General features: G+C 42.4%; 1 non-coding gene across 1 annotated transcript; it reads right to left on the reverse strand.

Moving 5' to 3' along the window:
* Positions 1-5,547: 5,547 nt before the first annotated feature.
* Positions 5,548-5,655, reverse strand: LOC148562635 (small nucleolar RNA R71). The gene has a single exon (XR_015887405.1). It is a non-coding gene; the product is annotated as a small nucleolar RNA R71 (small nucleolar RNA).
* Positions 5,656-22,458: the final 16,803 nt, after the last annotated feature.

Here is a 22,458-nt window from a genome sequence, read left to right on the forward strand (position 1 = left end):
TGTCGAAGGAGAGGAAGGAACACTCAACATCCCAACGATGACATTCACTAAAGAGGACGCAACCGGCATCATCATTACAGGACACGACGATCCCATGGTCATCACTATCATATTGGCAAACGCCAACCTACATCGGACGCTAATAGATCAAGGGAGTTCTGCCGATATCTTATTCAAAACAGCCTTTGATAAACTCGGCTTAGAAGAAAAAGAACTTAAAGCATATCCAAACAGTTTGTTCGGGCTAGGAGACACTCCGGTTCGACCACTAGGATACATACCACTGCATACGACCTTTGGAAAGGGAGACCAATCCAGGACCCTCAAAATAGACTACATTGTAGTCGATGTAAGCTCAGCCTACAACGCTCTCATAGGCCGGACCACGCTCAACCAACTTGGTGTAATAGTCTCGACCCCACACCTATGCATGAAATTCCCAACTCCAAAAGGGATAGCCACGATAAAAGCAGACCAAAGGATGGCGCGTCGCTGTTACAACGAGAGCCTCAACCTCAGGGGCAAAGGAGAAGAGTTCCACACAATCGAGCTGGGCGGAGTTCAATGACGAGAGGAGTTTCGCCCCCAACCAGAGGGCGAGATAGAAAAAATTTAGATCGGGGACACCTCGGAAAAAACAACTAATATCGGCACAATCCTCAAAGGAGATTCAAAAGAACTGCTAATACAATTTTTGCGAGATAATGCCGACCTTTTTGCATGGAAAGCCGCAGACATGCCAGGCATAGACCCTAAACTAATGTGTCACAAATTAGCAGTTTATCCAGGATCTCGACCGGTCCAGCAGAGACGAAGAAAACTCGGGCCAGAGCGATCCCAAGCTGTGGAAGAGCAAGTGCAGGCACTGCTGGAAGCTGGATTTATAAGAGAAGTCAAATACCCACTATGGCTAGCCAACGTTGTTTTGGTGAAAAAATCAAATGGGAAGTGGCGAATGTGCACCGATTACACATATCTCAACAAAGCTTGCCCAAAAGATCCATACCCACTCCCGAGTATTGACGCCCTGGTAGATGCTTTCTCTGGATATAAATATCTCTCGTTTATGGATGCGTATTCAGGATACAACCAAATCCCTATGTACCCACCGGACCAGGAAAAGACCTCGTTTTTAATGCCAAAGGCGAACTACTGCTACATCGTAATACCTTTCGGCCTCAAGAACGCAGGAGCCACTTATCAAAGATTGATGAATAAAGTCTTCTCGGATCACATCGGGAAAATCATGGAAGTTTATGTGGACGACATGCTAATTAAAACAAAAAGCGAACAGACACTATTGATCGACCTAGCCCAGGTGTTCGACACCATCCGGAAGCATGATATGCGACTCAATCCAGCAAAATGCACCTTTGCGGTAGAAGCATGCAAATTCCTAGGCTTCATACTCACACAAAGAGGAATTGAAGCAAATCCAGATAAATGCCAGGTGATGAGCGGATAATTTATACGCTTTTTGACATTGTTTTTAGTATGTTTTTAGTAGGATCTAGTTACTTTTAGGGATGTTTTTATTAGTTTTTATGTTAAATTCACATTTCTGGACTTTACTATGAGTTTGTGTGTTTTTTCTGTGATTTCAGGTATTTTCTGGCTGAAATTGAGGGACTTGAGCAGAAATCAGATTCAGAGGTTGAAAAAGGACTGCTGATGCTGTTGGATTCTGACCTCCCTGCACTCAAAGTGGATTTTATGGAGCTACAGAACTCGAAATGGCGCGCTTCCAATTGCGTTGGAAAGTAGACATCCAGGGCTTTCCAGCAATATATAATAGTCCATACTTTGGCCAAGAATTGACGACGTAAACTGGCGTTCAACGCCAGCCTTCTGCCCAAATCTGGCGTCCAGCGCCAGAAAAGGATCCAAAACCAGAGTTGAACGCCCAAACTGGCATAGAAACTGGCGTTCAACTCCACAAATGGCCTCTGCACGTGTAACACTCAGGCTCAGCCCAAACACACACCAAGTGGGCCCAGGAAGTGGATTTATGCATCAATTACTTACTCATGTAAACCCTAGTAGCTAGTTTATTATAAATATGACCTTTTACTAGTGTATTAGGCGTCTTTCAGACCATCTTTGAACGCATTGTTCTTAGACCATAGGGGCTGGCCACACGGCCATGCCTGGACCTTCACTTATGTATTCTCATACGGTAGAGTTTCTACACTCCATAGATTAAGGTGTGGAGCTCTGCTGTTCCTCAAAGATTAATGCAAAGTACTACTGTTTTCTATTCAATTCTTCTTATTTCGCTTCTAAGATATCCATTCGCACCCAAGAACGTGATGAAGGTGATGATTATGTGTGACGCTCATCATCCTTCTCCCTTATGAACGCGTGCCTGACAAACACTTCTGTTCTACATGAATTAAGCTAGAATGAGTATCTCTTAGATCTCCTAACCAGAATCTTCGTGGCGTAAGCTAGAATGATGGCGGCATTCAAGAGAATCCGGAAAGTCTAAACCTTGTCTGTGGTATTCCGAGTAGGATTCAATGATTGAATGACTGTGACGAGCTTCAAACTCGCGAGTGCTGGGCGTTAGTGACAGACGCAAAAAGAGGGTGAATCCTATTCCAGCATGATCGGGAACCGACAGATGAATAGCCGTGCCGTGACAGGGTGCGTGAGCATATTATTCACTGAGAGGAGGGGATGTAGCCACTGACAACGGTGATGCCCTTGCATAAAGCCAGCCATGGAAAGGAGTAAGACTGATTGGATGAAGATAGCAGGAAAGCAGAGGTTCAGAGGAACGAAAAGCATCTCCATTCGCTTATCTGAAATTCCTACCAATGATTTACATAAGTATCTCTATCCCTATTTTACTATATAATATTCGAAAACACCATTATCACTTTATATCTGCCTGACTGAGATTTACAAGGTGACCATAGCTTGCTTCATACCAACAATCTCCGTGGGATTCGACCCTTACTCACGTAAGGTATTACTTGGACGACCCAGTGCACTTGCTGGTTAGTTGTATCGAAGTTGTGACAATTATGTATTGAGATCAGAGCACCAAGTTGCTCACGTTGCTGGGGATTGTTTGAGCCTGGACATCACAATTTCGTGCACCAAGTTTTTGGCGCCGTTGCCGGGGATTGTTTGAGTTTGGACAACTGACGGCTCATCTTGTTGCTCAGATTAGGTAATTTTCTTTTCGTTTTGTTTTCAAAAAAAAAAATCTTTCAAAAATATTTTCAAAAATCTCTCATATGTTTTCGAAAAAAAAAAATAAAATAAAAATGTTTTCAAAAATTTTATTCAAGATTTTTAAGAATGAATTCTAGTGTTTCATGAAGCATGTAAAGCCTGGCTGGCTGTAAAGCCATGTCTAAATTTATTTGGACTGAGGCTTGCAATCTGTTATAAAGAGCAATATACTCTCATGTTAAAGACTAAAGCTTGGCTGGCCATTGGCCATGTCTAGTGTTTTGGACTGGAGCTTTCATTGAAAGCTTGGCTGGCTAGTGAGCCATGTCTAATTCCTGGACTGAAGCTTTAGACTAACATGGCAAGATTCCTGGAATTCATATTAAAAATTTTGGAATCCTCATTTTTCTTTTTCATATAATTTTCGAAAAAAATCCAAAAAAAAATTAGAAAATCACAAAAATAAAAAATATTTTGTGTTTCTTATTTGAGTCTTGAGTCATATCATAAGTTTGGTGTCACTTGCATATGCATCCTGCATTTTTTCGAAAATATCATGCATTCATAGTGTTCTTCATGATCTTCAAGTTGTTCTTGGTAAGTCTTCTTGTTTGATCTTGATGATTTTTTGTTTTGTGTCTTATCATGTTTTTCATATGCATTCTTGAATTCTTAGTGTCTAAGCATTAAAGAATTCTAAGTTTGGTGTCTTGCATGTTTTCTTTGCATTAAAAATTTTTCAAAAATATGTTCATGATGTTCATCTTGACATTCAAAGTGTTCTTGGTGTTCATCTTGACATTCATAGCATTCTTGCATGCATTCATTGTTTTGATCTAAAAATTTCATGCATTGCATATTTTTCATGTTTTTCATAAAAATTTCAAAAATAAAAAAAAATATCTTTCCCTTTTTCTCTCATCAAATTCGAAAATTTGGATTGACTTTTTCAAAATTTTTTAAAATCAAATTGTTTCTCATGAGTCAAATCAAATTTTCAATTTGAAAATCTTATCTTTTTCAAAATCTTTTTCAAAAATCAAATCTTTTTCAAAATTCTTAGTTATTTTCGAAAATTCCAAAAATATTTTTCAAAAATCTTTTTCTTATTTTTATATAAAAATTTCGAAAATAACTAATCAATTAATGTTTTGATTCAAAAATTTCAAGTTTGTTACTTACTTGTTAAGAAAGATTCAAACTTTAAGTTCTAGAATCATATCTTGTGATTTCTTATGAATCAAGTCATTAATTGTGATTTTAAAAATAAAATCTTTTTCAAAACTAATTCTATCATATCTTTTCAAAAATATCTTCTTATCTTATCTTTTTCAAAAATATCTTTTCAAAATATCTTTCCTAACCTCCTAACTTCCTATCTTTTCAAAATTTGTTTCAACTAACTAACTAACTTTTTGTTTGTTTCTTAACTTTTTCAAAACCACCTAACTAATTCTCCCTTTCTAATTTTCGAAAATACCTCCCCCTTTTTCAAAAATTTCTTTTTAATTAACTAATTATTTTTATTTCTATTTTCAAAAAAATTTTTTGAAAAAAATTACTAAATATTTTTCAAAAACGATTTTCAAAAATCACTAACTCCTTTTCAAAAATAATTTTCGAAAATTATTCCTCCCCCATCTCATTCTATTTATTCATTCATATCCTAACATCTCATTTCATCTCTCTTCCATCCTCACAGTTGTGTTTCTTCCATTATATTACATTCTTTGTCTCCCCCTCTTCTTCCACTCACACAGGGATCCCTATACTGTGGTATAAAGGATCTCTATTATTATTATTATTTTTCTGTGCCTTCTTCTTTGTCATATGAGCAGGAGCAAGGATAAGAACATTCTTGTGGAAGCAGATCCAGAACCTGAAAGGACTCTGAAGAGAAAATTAAGAGAAGCTAAAATACAACAATCCAGAGATAACCTTTCAGAAATTTTCGAACAGGCAGAGGAGATGGCAGCCGAAAATAATAATAATGCAAGGAAGATGCTTGGTGACTTTACTGCACCTAATTCCAATTTACATGGAAGAAGCATCTCCATACCTGCCATTGGAGCAAACAACTTTGAGCTGAAACCTCAATTAGTTTCTCTGATGCAGCAGAACTGCAAGTTTCATGGACTTCCATCTGAAGATCCTTTTTAGTTCTTAACTGAATTCTTGCAGATATGTGATACTGTTAAGACTAATGGAGTAGATCCTGAAGTCTACAGGCTCATGCTTTTCCCTTTTGCTGTAAGAGACAGAGCTAGATTATGGTTGGATTCTCAACCTAAAGACAGCCTGAACTCTCGGGATAAGCTGGTCACGGCTTTCTTAGCCAAGTACTTTCCTCCTCAAAAGCTGAGCAAGCTTAGAGCTGATGTTCAAACCTTCAGACAGAAAGAAGGTGAATCCCTCTATGAAGCTTGGGAAAGATACAAACAGTTGACCAAAAAGTGTCCTTCTGACATGCTTTCAGAATGGACCATCCTGGATATATTCTATGATGGTTTATCTGAACTATCAAAGATGTCACTGGACACCTCTGCAGGTGGATCCATTCACCTAAAGAAAAAGCCTGCAGAAGCTCAAGAACTCATTGACATGGTTGCTAATAACCAGTTCATGTACACTTCTGAAAGAAATCCTGTGAGTAATGGGACGCCTATGAAGAAGGGAGTTCTTGAGGTTGATACTCTGAATGCCATATTGGCTCAGAATAAAATATTGACTCAGCAAGTCAATATGATTTCTCAGAGTCTGCATGGAATGCAAGCTGCATCCAACAGTACTCAAGAGGCATCTTCTGAAGAAGAAGCCTATGATCCTGAGAACCCTGCAATAGCAGAGGTAAATTACTTAGGTGAACCTTATGGAAACACCTATAACTCAACATGGAGAAATCATCCAAATTTCTCATGGAAGGATCAAAAGCCTCAACAAGGCTTTAATAATGGTGGAAGAAACAGGTTTAGCAATAGCAAACCTTTTCTATCATCAACTCAGCAACAGACAGAGAACTCTGAACAAAATGCTTCTAATTTAGCAAATCTAGTCTCTGATCTATCTAAGGCCACTGTAAGTTTCATGAATGAAACAAGGTCTTCCATTAGAAATCTGGAAGCACAAGTGGGCCAGCTGAGTAAAAGGATCACTGAAATCCCTCCTAGTACTCTCCCAAGCAATACAGAAGAGAACCCAAAAGGAGAGTGCAAGGCCATTGACATAAGCGCCATGGCCGAACCTCTGAGGAGAGGAGAGGACGTGAATCCCAAGGAGGAGGACCTCCTAGGACATCCAGTGATCAATAAGGAGCTTCCCTCTGAGGAACCAAAGGAGTCTGAGGCTCATCTAGAGACCATAGAGATTCCATTGAACCTCCTTATGCCCTTCATGAGCTCTGATGAGTATTCCTCTTTTGAAGAGAATGAGGATGTTACTGAAGAGCAAACTGCCAAGTTTCTTGGTGCAATCATGAAGCTGAATGCCAAATTATTTGGCATTGATACATGGGAAGTTGAACCTCCCTTGTTCATCAATGAACTAAGTGATCTGGATCAACTGACATTGCCTCAGAAGAGACAGGATCCTGGAAAGTTCATAATCCCTTGTACCATAGGCACCATGATCTTTAAGGCTCTGTGTGACCTTGGTTCAGGAATAAACCTCATGCCCCTCTCTGTAATATAGAAACTGGGAATCTATGGGGTGCAAGCTGCTAAAATCTCACTAGAGATGGCAGACAGCTCAAGAAGACAGGCTTATGGACAAGTAGAAGATGTATTAGTAAAGGTTGAGGGCCTTTACATACCTACTGATTTCATAGTCCTGGACACTGGAAAGGAAGAGGATGAATCCATCATCCTAGGAAGACCTTTCCTGGCCACAGCAAGAGCTGTGATTGATGTTGACAGAGGTGAAATAGTCCTTCAATGGAATGAGAACTCCCTTGTATTCAAAACTCAAGGATTTCCCTCTGCAACCATGGAGAGGAAGCTTGAAAAGCTTCTCTCAAAGCAGAGTCAACCAGAGCCCCCACAGTCAAACTCTAAGTTTGGTGTTGAACTCCCATATCCAAACTCTAAGTTTGGTGTTGGAGAGTTTCAACAAAGCTCTGCACATCTGTGAGGCTCCATGAGAGCCCACTGTCAAGCTATTGACATTAAAGAAGTGCTTGTTGGGAGGCAACCCAATGTTTATATAATTCTTATTTTTATTGTTTTTTGTGTTTTCTTAGGTTCATGATCATGTGGAGTCACAAAATAAATAGAAAAATTGAAAACGGAATCAAAAACAGCAGAAGAAAAATCGCACCCTGGAGGAGCATCTGTCTGGCGTTCAGCGCCAGAACAGAGCATGGTTCTGGCGCTGAACGCCCAGAATGGGCAGCTTCTGGGCGCTGAACGCCAGAACAGGCATGGTTCTGGCGTTCAACGCCAGAAATGGCACACAATTGGGCGTTGAACGCCCAAAATGGCCACCAACCTGGCGCTGAACGCCCAGAGTTGGATACAAAGGCATTTTTACATGCCTAAGGGGAGCAGGGATGTAAATCCTTGAAAACCTCAGGATCTGTGGACCCCACAGGATCCACTCAGGATCTGTGGACCCCACAGGATCCACTCAGGATATGTGGACCCCATAGGATCCCCACCTACCTCCACTCACTTCTTCTCACCACTCTCTTTCACACAACCCCATAAACACTCTTCCCTAAAAACCCCTCACCAATCACCTCCATCCCTCTTTCCCACTAAACCTTCACCACTCACATCCACCCACTCTTCCCAATAAACCTACCTCATAAACTCCACCTACCTTCAAAATTCAAAACCAATTTCCCACCCAAACCCACCCATATGGCCGAAACCTTCCCCCCTTCCTTTCCCTATATAAAGCCCTCCATTCTTCCTCAAATTCACACAACACACCCCTCTACACTCTACTTAGCCGAAACCACATCTCCCTCTCCCTCTCCATATTTCTTCTTCTTCTTCTTCTTCTATTCTTTTGTTTATTGCTCGAGGGCGAGCAATATTCTAAGTTTGGTGTGGTAAAAGCATAGCTTTTTTGTTTTTCCATTACCATTGATGGCACCTAAGACCGGAGAATCCTCTAGAAGAGGGAAAGGAAAGATAAAAGCTTCCACATCCGAGTCATGGGAGATGGAAAGATTCATCTCCAAAGCCCATCAAGACCACTTCTATGATGTTGTGGCCAAGAAGAAGGTGATCCCTGAGGTCCCTTTTAAACTCAAAAGAAATGAGTATCCGGAGATCCGACATGAAATTCAAAAAAGAGGTTGGGAAGTTCTAACAAATTCCATCCAACAAGTCGGCATCCTAATGGTTCAAGAGTTCTATGCCAATGCATGGATCACCAAGAACCATGATCAAAGTAAGAACCCGGATCCAAAGAACTATGTTACAATGGTTCGGGGGAAATACTTAGATTTTAATCCGGAAAATGTGAGGCTGGCGTTCAACTTGCCATACATGGAAGAGAACGCACGCCCCTACACAAGGAGAGTCAACTTTGATCAAAGGTTGGACCAAGTCCTTATGGACATATGTGTAGAAGGAGCTCAATGGAAGGTTGACTCCAAAGGCAAGCCGGTTCAACTAAGAAGATTGGACCTCAAGCCTATAGCTAGAGGATGGTTGGAGTTCATTCAATGCTCAATCATTCCCACTAGCAACCGGTCTGAAGTTACTATAGACCGGGCCATCATGATCCATAGCATCATGATTGGAGAAGAGGTGGAAGTTCATGAGATTATACCTCAAGAACTCTACAAGGTGGCTGACAAGTCCTCCACCATGGCAAGGTTAGCCTTTCCTCACCTCATTTGCCACCTATGCAATTCAGCTGGGATTGACATAGAGGGAGATATCCTCATTAAAGAAGAAAAGCCCATCACTAAGAAAAAGATGGAGCAAGCAAGAGAGCCCAGTCATGGAGCTCAAGATGCGCAAGAAGCTCATCACCATGAGATTCCGGAAATGCCTCAAATGCACTTTCCTCCACAAAACTATTGGGAGCACATCAACACCTCCCTAGAAGAATTGAGTTCCAATATGGGACAACTAAGGGTGGAACATCAAGAGCACTCCATCATGCTTCATGAAATAAGAGAAGATCAAAAAGCAATGAGGGAGGAGCAACAAAGACAAGGAAGAGACATAGAAGAGCTCAAGGACATCATTGGTTCCTCAAGAAGAAAACGCCACCATCACTAAGGTGGATTCATTCCTTGTTCTTCTTTCTTCTGTTTTTCGTTTTCTATGTTATGTGCTTATCTATGTTTGTGCCTTCATTACATGATCATTAGTAGTTAGTAACTTTGTCTTAAAGATATGAATGTCCTATGAATCCATCACCTCTCTTAAATGAAAAATTTTTTAATTCAAAAGAACAAGAAGTACATGAGTTTCGAATTTATCCTTGAACTTAGCTTAATTATATTGATGTGGTGACAATGCTTCTTGTTTTCTGAATGTATGCTTGAACAGTGCATATGTCTTTTGAAGTTGTTGCTTAAGAATGTTAAATATGTTGGCTCTTGAAAGAATGATGACTAGGAGACATGTTATTTGATAATCTGAAAAATCATAAAAATGATTCTTGAAGCAAGAAAAAGCAGCAAAGAACAAAGCTTGCAGAAAAAAAAAGGGGGCGAAAAAAAAATAGAAAAAAAAAATATAGAAAGAAAAACAAAAAGCAAGCAGAAAAAGCCAATAACCCTTAAAACCAAAAGGCAATGGCAAATACAAAGGATCCCAAGGCTTTGAGCATCAGTGGATAGGAGGGCCTAAAGGAATAAAATCCTGGTCTAAGCGGCTAAACCAAGCTGTCCCTAACCATGTGCTTGTGGCGTGTAGGTGTCAAGTGAAAACTTGAGACTGAGCGGTTAAAGTCAAGGTCCAAAGCAAAAGAAGAGTGTGCTTAAGAACCCTGGACACCTCTAATTGGGGACTTTAGCAAAGCTGAGTCACAATCTGAAAAGGTTCACCCAATTATGTGTCTGTGACATTTATGTATCCGGTGGTAATACTGGAAAACAAAGTGCTTAGGGCCACGGCCAAGACTCATAAAGAAGCTGTGTTCAAGAATCATCATACTGAACTAGGAGAGTCAATAACACTATTCGAAATCTGAAGTTCCTATAGATGCCAATCATTCTGAACCTCAATGGATAAAGTGAGATGCCAAAACTATTCAAGAGGCAAAAAGCTATAAGTCCCGCTCATATGATTGAAGCTATGTTTCATTGATAGTTTGGAATTTATAGTATATTCTCTTCTTTTTATCCTATTTGATTTTCAGTTGCTTGGGGACAAGCAACAATTTAAGTTTGGTGTTGTGATGAGCGGATAATTTATACGCTTTTTGACATTGTTTTTAGTATGTTTTTAGTAGGATCTAGTTACTTTTAGGGATGTTTTTATTAGTTTTTATGTTAAATTCACATTTCTGGACTTTACTATGAGTTTGTGTGTTTTTTCTATGATTTCAGGTATTTTCTGGCTGAAATTGAGGGACTTGAGCAGAAATCAGATTCAGAGGTTGAAAAAGGACTGCTGATGCTGTTGGATTCTGACCTCCCTGCACTCAAAGTGGATTTTCTGGAGCTACAGAACTCGAAATGGCGCGCTTCCAATTGCGTTGGAAAGTAGACATCCAGGGCTTTCCAGAAATATATAATAGTCCATACTTTGGCCAAGAATTAACGATGTAAACTGGAGTTCAACGCCAGCCTTCTGCCCAAATCTGGCGTCCAGCGCCAGAAAAGGATCCAAAACCAGAGTTGAATGCCCAAACTGGCACAGAAACTGGCGTTCAACTCCACAAATGGCCTCTGCACATGTAACACTCAGGCTCAGCCCAAACACACACCAAGTGGGCCCAGGAAGTGGATTTATGCATCAATTACTTACTCATGTAAACCCTAGTAGCTAGTTTATTATAAATAGGACCTTTTACTAGTGTATTAGGCGTCTTTCAGACCATCTTTGAACGCATTGTTCTTAGACCATAGGGGCTGGCCACACGGCCATGCCTGGACCTTCACTTATGTATTCTCATACGGTAGAGTTTCTACACTCCATAGATTAAGGTGTGGAGCTCTGCTGTTCCTCAAAGATTAATGCAAAGTACTACTGTTTTCTATTCAATTCTTCTTATTTCGCTTCTAAGATATCCATTCGCACCCAAGAACGTGATGAAGGTGATGATTATGTGTGACGCTCATCATCCTTCTCCCTTATGAACGCGTGCCTGACAAACACTTCTGTTCTACATGAATTAAGCTAGAATGAGTATCTCTTAGATCTCCTAACCAGAATCTTCGTGGCGTAAGCTAGAATGATGGCGGCATTCAAGAGAATCCGGAAAGTCTAAACCTTGTCTGTGGTATTCCGAGTAGGATTCAATGATTGAATGACTGTGACGAGCTTCAAACTCGCGAGTGCTGGGCGTTAGTGACAGACGCAAAAGGAGGGTGAATCCTATTCCAGCATGATCGGGAACCGACAGATGAATAGCCATGCCGTGACAGGGTGCGTGAGCATATTATTCACTGAGAGGAGGGGATGTAGCCACTGACAACGGTGATGCCCTTGCATAAAGCCAGCCATGGAAAGGAGTAAGACTGATTGGATGAAGATAGCAGGAAAGCAGAGGTTCAGAGGAACGAAAAGCATCTCCATTCGCTTATCTGAAATTCCTACCAATGATTTACATAAGTATCTCTATCCCTATTTTACTATATAATATTCGAAAACACCATTATCACTTTATATCTGCCTGACTGAGATTTACAAGGTGACCATAGCTTGCTTCATACCAACAATCTCTGTGGGATTCGACCCTTACTCACGTAAGGTATTACTTGGACGACCCAGTGCACTTGCTGGTTAGTTGTATCGAAGTTGTGACAATTATGTATTGAGATCAGAGCACCAAGTTGCTCACGTTGCCGGGGATTGTTTGAGCCTGGACATCACAATTTCGTGCACCACCAGGCCATACTCAACATGAAAAGCCCAACCTGCGTAAAAGAAGTACAACAACTCAACGGGAGGTTGGCCGCCCTATCCCGATTCTTAGCAGGAGCCGCAATAAGATCTCTCCCCTTCTATGCTACTTTAAGAAAGGGAAAGCAGTTCGAGTGGACGACAGAATGCGAACAAGCGTTCCAAGACTTTAAGAAGTTCTTAGGACAGCCACCTATCCTATCCCGACCTCAAGAAGGAGAACCACTCATACTATATCTTGCAGTAGGAGACAAGGCAGTAGCATCAGCACTGGTCCGAGAAAGCGAAAACGGGCAACAACCCATCTACTTCGTTAGCAAAGCACTGTAGGGATTCGAGTTGAACTATCAGAAAATAGAAAAATTTGCTTACACTCTCGTTTTAACATCTCGGCGACTCCGCCCCTACTTCCAGGCCCACACCATTAAAGTTCGAACTAATCAGCCCTTAAAGGGAATACTGCAGAAAATAGATTTAGCAGGCAGAATTCTACAATGGGCAGTCGAGCTGTCAGAATTTGACCTCCAATATGAAGCTCGGATCGCCATCAAATCACAATACCTGACCGATTTTATCGCCGAATTCACAGATGCCCTAGAAGCCCCCATAGAGTGGAATCTATATGTGGATGGTTCTTCAAATAAAACAGGAAGTGGCGCAGGAGTTATAATAGAAAGAAACCAGGGAACCCAAGTTGAGCTCTCCCTCAAATTTGGATTCCCGGCTTCAAATAACCAGGCAGAATACGAAGCATTGCTAGCTGGTCTAAAACTAGCTGAAGAGGTGGGAGCTCGAAAACTTAACATTTATAGTGATTCGCAAGTGGTCATATCACAGATAGCAGGGAGCTACCAAGCCAAAGATCCCACCATGAAAAGATATCGGGATAAGACCAAGCAACAGCTCGAACAAATCGGGGAATACAAGATATGCCACATACCCCGTGAGCAAAATGCTCGAGCTGACGCACTCTCAAAATTGGCCAGCACCAAACCAGGGGGCAATAATAGAAGCCTCATCCAGGAAATGCCACAGAACCCATCAATCTCGGAAACGAAAAAAGTCCTAACCATAACAGGTCAGGACCAAGGATGGATGATCCCCATAATTAACTACCTCAAAACAGGAACGCTCCCCGCAGAAGAAAAGGAAGCAAAGAAGCTAAAAAGGGAGGCACAGTACTACACCATCATAAACAACATCCTATACAAAAGAGGGATCTCGGTCCCATTACTAAAGTGCGTACCGACCTCCCACACTAAGGAAGTGTTAGAAGAGGTACACAGCGGCATTTGCGGCAATCATCTCGGAGCACGGCCTCTTGCCAAAAAGATACTCTGGGCAGGGTTTTACTGGCCAACTTTACAGAAAGAATCTACAGAATTCGTAAAGACATGTCCTCCATGTCAGAAACACGCCAATTTCCACATCGCCCCACCAGAAGAACTCATCAGCGTGACTGCGCCTTGGCCTTTTGCAAAATGGGGACTCGACCTTCTCGGCCCCTTTCCCCAGGGATCAGGGCAGGTTAAATTCCTCATAGTAGGGGTAGATTACTTTACAAAGTAGATCGAAGCAGAACCATTAGCCAATGCCACTTCCCAAAGAAGCCGAAAATTCTTATACAGAAACATTGTCACAAGATTTGGGGTCCCGTACTCAATAACCACAGACAATGGCACTCAATTCACAGATGCGGGCTTCAGAAAATTAGTAGCCGACTTGAATATAAAGCACCAGTACACCTCTGTCGAACACCCCCAAGCTAACAGACAGGCCGAAGCCGCCAACAAAGTCATATTGGCAGGGTTAAAACGGAGATTACAGGATGCGAAGAGAGCCTGGGCAGAGGAACTCCCACAAGTCCTATGGGCATATCGAACGACGCCACATTCCACCACAAAGGAATCCCCATTCCGGTTAACATACGGAACGGAGGCAATGATTCCAGTAGAAATTGAGGAAGGATCGCATAGGGCAGTCCATTATAATGAGGGAGCAAACTCCCAACTCTAGAGGGAAGAACTCGACCTACTACCTGAGGTCCAGGAAAGAGCTCGGATCAGAGAAGAAGCTCTAAAATGCCGAATGGCTTCTAGATATAACCAAAGGGTAGTACCAAGAAGTTTCGCTGAAAACGACCTCATCCTAATCCGAAACGACATCGGAACAACTCGACCCGGAGAGAGAAAGCTGGCAGCCAATTGGAAAGGACCATACCGAGTCATAGAAGTACTTGGGAAGGGCTATTACAGAGTGTCCGAACTCGACGGACGGGAGCTTCCAAGGTCATGGCACGCCTGCAACCTAAGAAGGTACTACAGTTAGAAAAGGTAAAGGATCTCACCAGTGGATGCACTCTTTTTCCTGAAAAGGTTTTTTAATGAGGCACCAGGTTGAGACATAGATCATACCCAACTTAAGAGGATGAGAAAATTCCCACATGTATATATTCGCATTTTCTTTGAATAAAATTTATCTAGGTATTCTACAAAGATTTCAAGACGCATTAATCTAAAGTATTCATCATCCGATTATAAAGCTACAGGTCGGCAGAAAGTGAAAAACAATTTCACTGCACGACCACGATAAAGATGACTCGTCCGATAAAGGTGAAAACGCGATTCACCCAAAGGACGAGCTAAGATGCCAACCACTTTCTACAAATCGGCAAAGATGAACACAGAATAATGTAAGAAGTTATAGAAAGCAATCTAAAAAAGAACCTGACGAGGTCTTACGGATAGCTAATAAAACAACTTAAAGACTGGCCGGCGTTTAGAAGTCGGACCAAGTCAACCCAAGTTACAAGTAAACCTTGGAAAGAGGTCTGGCCAACCCTATTAAAGAGGATTACTTTAACTTAGAAAGTCTCGACCTAACAAAGTCAGCCCAAGATGAAATGGTTATAAAAGTAATCCCTGAAAGAGACCCGACAAAGATCCAAAAAAGAGGATTACAGAAATAATCTAGGAAGAAGTCGACCTAACGAAGTCGACCTCCTACAAAAGACAAGTTATAAAAGTAATCCCTGAAAGAGACCTAACAAAGGTCCAAGAAAGAGGATTACGAAATAACTTAGAAGAGATCGACCTAAAGAAGTTGACCTCCTACAAAAGACAAGTTATAAAAGTAATCCCTGAAAGAGACCTAACAAAGGTCCAAGAAAGAGGATTACGAAATAACTTAGAAGAGATCGACCTAACGAAGTCGACCTCCTACAAAAGACAAGTTATAAAAGTAATCCCTGAAAGAGACCTAACAAAGGTCCAAGAAAGAGGATTACGAAATAACTTAGAAGAGATCGACCTAACGAAGTCGACCTCCTACAAAAGACAAGTTATAAAAGTAATCCCTGAAAGAGACCTAACAAAGGTCCAAGAAAGAGGATTACGAAATAACTTAGAAGAAGTCGACCCAACGAGGTCGATCCACTACAAAAATCCAAGCAATCCCTGAAAGAGACCTCACGAAGGTCCAAGAAAGAGGATTACAAAAAGGAGTCTATCAGAGGACCAACGCAAAGAAGTCGGTCACAAGGCACTAAAGAACACATGCAAAGCAAGAAAACCAAATTGGACCCCTACAGCTACAAAGAGTCAAAAACTTAAGAAGTTCGAATTGGGAGAGTTCAACATCAGCAGGTTTTATATAAAGTTATAAAGGTCTCGAAGGGCCACCAACACTGACTACCCAAAGGGTAGCAAGCTACTTGTCTGTTTTTTAAAATAAAAAGTTGCTAGGAAAGCAACTAAAAACTCAACATCTTAATAAAGTTTCAAAAAACGCCCACAAGCCGGGCCAACTACAATCAACAAACATCAGAAGTTTTCTCAGCAGCATCATGAGCTTTTTTGGCGACATCAGGACCAGGAGAAGGAGGGCGAGCTTGAATCGGCACCGCATCAACAGTCCCATCCTCCCGATTCAGGATCTGGCAATCCAGGTCAGGCACAACAGGAGGAGCGGAAGAAGTCGACGCTTTGGTGGAAGACACAAGGGGAGGAACAACTTCATCATCATCACCCTCATCATCAGGGACAATCTTGCCATCTCTGACAACATTATCCAAGCTAAAAAGGGTAAGATCGGCCTCGGGAGCAATAATTCGGACTTGTTCTTTCAAGTTCTCGTAAGCAGCAGTTACGCTGCCAACAAGATGACCTTGGAGCTCAGCATAATCCTCCCGGGCATTGTCGAGCTCTTCCCTTAGGCGCCTTCCCTCCCTATAGGAAGTCACATAGCTGTCCTTGTGCATCATGGCCGCATCCTCAGCCAACCTCAAGGAAGCAGCCAGCGCCTCAGAACTCGCCTTCTCATTTTCGAGGTCCTTCTCCAATTTGACCACCTTCACCTCGAGCTCCTCCTTCAAACCTTTCATCTGGTCAAACTCTCGTTTTGCCTCCTCCATAAACGCCTTGGTAGCGTGGAGAGGAAGATTCTGAGCCGACATAAAGGCCATTCTGGGCAGTACGATGAAGTGCAGCCGACATAAAGGCCATCCTCACATGATTCTGAGCCATAAACTCCAAATGATGGAGAATGGACACATCATCCATGGGAATGGTACCATATGGCCCAATTTGTTGATCTATAAACTCAATGGCATTGAAGTCAGGAGCGTTGAGGTCAAAAGGCTCAGAAGTCTTTTGCTTTTTACTCGGAGGAGCGGTGGATGGAGCCGCAGAAGAAGAAGGAGGATCCACCAAACGATCCCGAGGTATCGGGATCGCCTTATTCACCCTGGGAGAGCTCGGCACGGCCGACTTCTCGCGGGGCTGAGAGGACCCCTCCCCAGCAGCCCGGGCGGCAACATTCCTGGCAGCAGTCGCCTTCTGTGCCCTTTTAAAAGCTTTCATAGACTCATTGTTCTTCATTACCTCTGCAAATAAAATAGAAGTCAAGCTACAAATCAAACAAGTCGAGAATACAACTACAAGCATCATAAGACAAATAGTAAAGGAAACACAAGATACCCAGTTCAGATTGAAGAAGAGAAGGATTGGTTAGAAATTTCTTTGTGTCGAGATGGGGAGGCTGACCCCAACGCTCCTCTAAAACAGTCACAAAGGCTCGCTCAGCCTCATCCAACATGTCCCAAGAGTACCTGGAGACCCTAACATCCTTCTGCCACTCTAGGGGAAAGGCGGGCTCATCATTTTCATCCAAGAAAAAGGGTCGAGATCCTTTAACAGCTCGGACCTTGAAAAAATAGTTTTTAAAATCCCGAAACGATTCGTCAAATATGGAAAAAACTTTCTTTCCTTGGGTAGAACGGAAGGAGACCCAAGCTGACTTCTTTTTCACCACACCAGGCTTAGTCAAGACAAACAAATAGAAAAAGAGAGATTGGGAAGCAGGAATACCAAAACTATTACACAACAATTGGAAGATTTTAATAAAACCCCAGGAGTTGGGGTGAAGTTGAGAAGGGGCAACATTACAAGACCATAACAGGTCAATTTCAAATGGAGTAAAGGGAAGAGTAATTCCAAGTTGACCAAAGAAAAAATCGTAAGCATAAAAGAAAGGGCGATTGTCAACAACTTGAGTCGAGAAATAGACTCTCTCATCAGAGGAAGGAGGAACAAGCTCATAATTCTTCTCATCACCAGAGTTACTACAGATGCTGTGAAACTGCCTAAGCTGAGAACAAAACTCAGAGTCAGCCAGCGAGACACACATGAGAACCATGGAGTCCACCCAATCGGCCATACCCGCAGGGACTTGGGAAGGCATCGCTACGACGTTATTTCGGGAAGACATGAGGTCAACTAAGATCCTACAAAAGAAAAGAAGAGCGGATTACTCAAAAATATCTCGGGCACGGGTCAAAACACCTCGACGGGCGGATAAACAAAAGGAAAATCCCAAGACTCAAACCAAAAGTCCTGGGGCATCCTTTGGAGGCGATAACAAAGCAAGGTTTCTAGGAAAAACCTACACCCCATTATCTCCCAAAACAAGGAAAGAAGACCTAAAGTAGCAAGCATTTCGTCCATCAAGTTAAAAAAACGCAAAAGTCATCAAAGCAACTATCTTTCTACAGTCTACCAGCGAAAGCACTGTCAAACGTCAACAATGCAGAAAAACACCAAAGACACAACCTTTCTCAGAATTAGGCGAAAACCACCATCAAAAGCACAAACAGAAAAGACGATAGCATGCGAAAACCCTAAAAGCATTAAGCAAAAGCAATCATGCAGAAGATGAAGAAACTCCAGAGCACACGGTGACAAACAGGCACGACAAATGCAAAAAGATTCAAGTTTTTCAAACAAGGATTCAAGCAAAACCAAAACTTTATCAAAAATCAAAGGCCAAAGCGGCAAAAGAAGTAAGAAAGCAGAAAGTAGAAACCAAACCTGGAAAAAGGAGGAAAGTTCTGAAGAAAGATGAAAGCCGGGGCAGGAAATCGTCTCTCAAAGTGAAGCACCAACGGAGGTGAAGTAGAACAAACACAAAGAAAAGTTGAGAGCGAGAGAATGAAGGGAGAAATGCGAAGAAGTTACGAAAGGGCCGAAGGAGAGAAACCGTTTCTGGATTTGCAAAATCAAAATAAAGAGAGCCTAAGGGAAACGGGGCAATTAATGTTAATAAAGGCATTAAAACCTCGCACGTTTCCAAAGCGCCGATATAAAAGCGCTCGCTTTTAGAGAAAAATGTTCTACATTCAAAAAAGACTCTACAAAGAAAGGAATCGACAAAAGTGCTTGAGTTCGACTTCAATCAAGGACTCGACCTCAAAAAGAAGACCGAGCTCAAGTAGGGGCACTGTTCATACCCTGGGTCGAGTTATTCGACCTGGGATGATTGGAGATAAAGCGACCGACCTCTTCAGGTCAGACTATCCGACCTCTTCTCAGAGAGCTCGGCCAAATCAACAAGAGAGCCCAGAAAAAGGCCCAAATAGAGGAACACGATCCAAATCCTAAGGCGGCCTAAGCCTATAGAGATAAGGGCAGTTCCAATGAAGATACGCTGACCTCAACTCTAAAGATAAAGATAAGATGAGATAACTAACTTATCTTATCCAACGAAGGTCACATCTTAACACTATAAATATACTGGAGCACCTAGGTATAACTCATACTCTGATTCTACATAAAACCTGCTTAATACCCGTGCTAACTTAAGCATCGGAGTCTCTTGCAGGTACCCCCCACCCTCCGGTGGCCAAGGATCAGCAGTGCAGCAAGTCCAACAAGTCGGACACAACAGCTCCGGCCGCCACCAGCCAGTCGGACACGTCATCTCCGACCAGCACCAAGGATCTCATCCGAGATCGACCTCCAGTTTCAGGTAACCCTCGGAACAGCGGGGTATGTGGCAGATCTTATATTCCTCGAGCTGTCCGAGCTGTTCCTTGGTTTTATCCAAATACTTTTTCATGGTAGGGTCTTTGACTTGATAGCTCCCTGTTATCTGTGAGGTGACTACTTGTGAATCGCTGTAAATGTTGAGTTTCTGAGCTCCAACCTCTTTAGCCAGCTTCAAACCAGCTAATAATGCTTCATATTCCGCTTGGTTGTTTGAGGCCGGGAACCCGAACTTGAGGGAGAGCTCAACTTGGGTTCCTTGATTGCTTTCTATTATCATGCCTGCGCCGCTTCCAGTTTTATTTGAAGAACCGTCCACATAGAGATTCCATTCTGTGGGGGTTTCCAGGGCATCTGTGAATTCTGCGATGAAGTCGGCCAGATACTGCGATTTGATGGCCGTCCGAGGTTCGTACTGGAGGTCAAACTCTGATAACTCTACTGCCCATTGTAAAATTCTGCCTGCTAAATCTGTTTTCTGCAATATTGCTTTTATGGGCTGGTTAGTTCGGACCTTAATGGTGTGAGCCTGGAAGTACGGGTGAAGTCGTCGAGATGTTAGAATGAGGGTGTAGGCAAACTTTTCTATTTTCTGGTAGTTCAGCTCGGATCCTTGTAGCGCTTTGCTTATGAAGTAGACGGGTTGTTGCCCACTTTCGTCTTCTCTGACTAGTGCTGAGGCTATTGCCCGGCTTCCTACTGCGAGATACAATATGAGCGGTTCTCCTTTTCGGGGTCGATATAGGGTAGGCGGCCGTCCTAAAAATTTCTTGAAGTCTTGAAAGGCTTGTTCACATTCTGTTGTCCATTCGAACTTCTTTCCCTTCCTTAAAGTGGCATAGAAGGGGAGAGACCTTATCGCTGCTCCTGCTAAGAATCTGGATAGGGCGGCCAATCTCCCGTTGAGTTACTGTACTTCTTTGACACAGGTGGGGCTCTTCATGCTGAGTATAGCTTGACATTTATCTGGGTTTGCTTCAATTCCTTTTTGTGTGAGCATGAACCCTAAGAATTTTCCTGCTTCTACTGTAAAGGTGCATTTTGCGGGATTGAGTCGCATGTCATGCTTCCTTATAGTGTCGAACACTTGAGCCAGGTCGGACAATAATGTATCTTCGCTTTGTGTCTTTATCAACATGTCATACACATAGACTTCCATGATTTTTCCGATGTGATCTGAGAAGAATTTATTCATTAGCCTTTGATAAGTAGCTCATGCGTTCTTAAGACCGAAAGGCATCACGATGTAGCAGTAATTTGCTTTCGGTGTTAAGAACAAGGTCTTTTCTTGATCTGGTGGATACATGGGATTTGGTTGTATCCCGAGTATGCGTCCATAAACAAGAGGTATCTATATCCGGAGGAAGCATCTACCAGAGCGTCGATACTTGGGAGTGGGTATGGATCTTTTGGGCAGGCTTTGTTGAGATCGGTGTAATCGGTGCACATTCGCCACTTCCCATTTGATTTTTTTCACCAAGACGACGTTGGCTAGCCATAGTGGATATTTGACTTCTCTTATGAATCCTGCCTCCAGTAGTGCTTATACTTGTTCTTCCACTGCTTGGGATCACTTTGTCCCAAGTTTTCTTCGTCTCTGTTGCACCGGCCGAGATCCTGGGTAGACCGCTAACTTATGACACATTAGCTTAGGGTCTATGCCTGGCATGTCTGCAGATTTCCATGCGAAGAGATCAACATTATCTCGTAAGAATTGTATCAGTAAGTCTTTTGAGTCTCCTCTTAGGATCGTGCCGATATTAGTTGTTTTATCCGAGGTGTCTCCGATCTGAATCTTCTCTATCTCACCTTCTGGCTGCGGACGGAGTTCTTCTCGTTGCTGAACTCTGCCAAGTTCAATTGTATGAAACTCTTCTCCTCTACCTCTGAGGTTTAGACTTTCGTTATAACAGCGGCGCGCCATCTTTTGATCTGCTTTTATTGTAGCTATCTCTTCTGTAGTTGGGAATTTCATGCATAGATGCGGGGTCGAGACTATTGTGCCGAGTTGATTGAGTGTTGTCCGACCTATTAGAGCATTGTAGGCTGAACTTACGTCGACCATAATGTAGTCTATTTTGAGGGTCCTAGATTGGTTCTCTTTTCCGAAGGTTGTGTGTAGCGATACGTATCCCAGTGGTTGTACCAGGGTATCTCCTAGTCCAAACAGACTGTTCGGGTATGCTCTAAGCTCCTTTTCGTCTAAGCCGAGTTTGTCGAAGGCTGTTTTGAATAAGATGTCGGCTGAACTCCCTTGGTCTACTAATGTACGGTGTAGATTGGCGTTTGCCAGTATGATAGTGATGACCATGGGATCGTCGTGTCCCGAGATGATGCCGGATGCGTCCTCTTTAGTGAATGTTATCGCAGGGATGTCGGGTGCTTCCTCCTTTCCCTCGACGTGATATACTTCTTTGAGATATCTTTTTTGGGATGATTTGGAGATCCCACCTCCTGCAAATCCGCCGTGTATCATGTGGATGTGTCTTTCTGGTGTCCGAGGTGATCATTCAGCTCGTCCGTCATCTTCGTCCCTTCGTCTCTTTCTTTGGTCATCATCTCGGGTAGCCAGAAATCGATCTAATTTTCCTTCTCTCGCCAATTTTTCTATGATATTCTTTAAGTCGAAGCACTCGTTGATGGAGTGCCCTCAGACTCGATGGTATTCACAATATTCCTTCCGGTTTCCTCCTCCCCTTTTGCCTTTGAGTGGCCGCGCTGGGGGGATTTTCTCTGTATGGCAGACTTCTTTGTATACGTCGACCATGGATGCCCTGAGAGGAGTGTAATTATGGTATTTTTTGATTTTCTCTCCTTGTCGATCTTCTTTCCTTTTGGATTCCTTGTCTTTATCTCGGTAGGGGGCCCCATATTTAGAGGTTTCTCCTAACCGAGCATTTTCTTCCATGTTGATATATTTTTCT

The sequence above is a fragment of the Arachis ipaensis genome, chromosome B6 (genome assembly GCF_059453495.1).
Source record: "Arachis ipaensis isolate K30076 ecotype BB chromosome B6, ASM5945349v1, whole genome shotgun sequence".
Classification (NCBI taxonomy): Eukaryota; Viridiplantae; Streptophyta; class Magnoliopsida; order Fabales; family Fabaceae; genus Arachis; species Arachis ipaensis.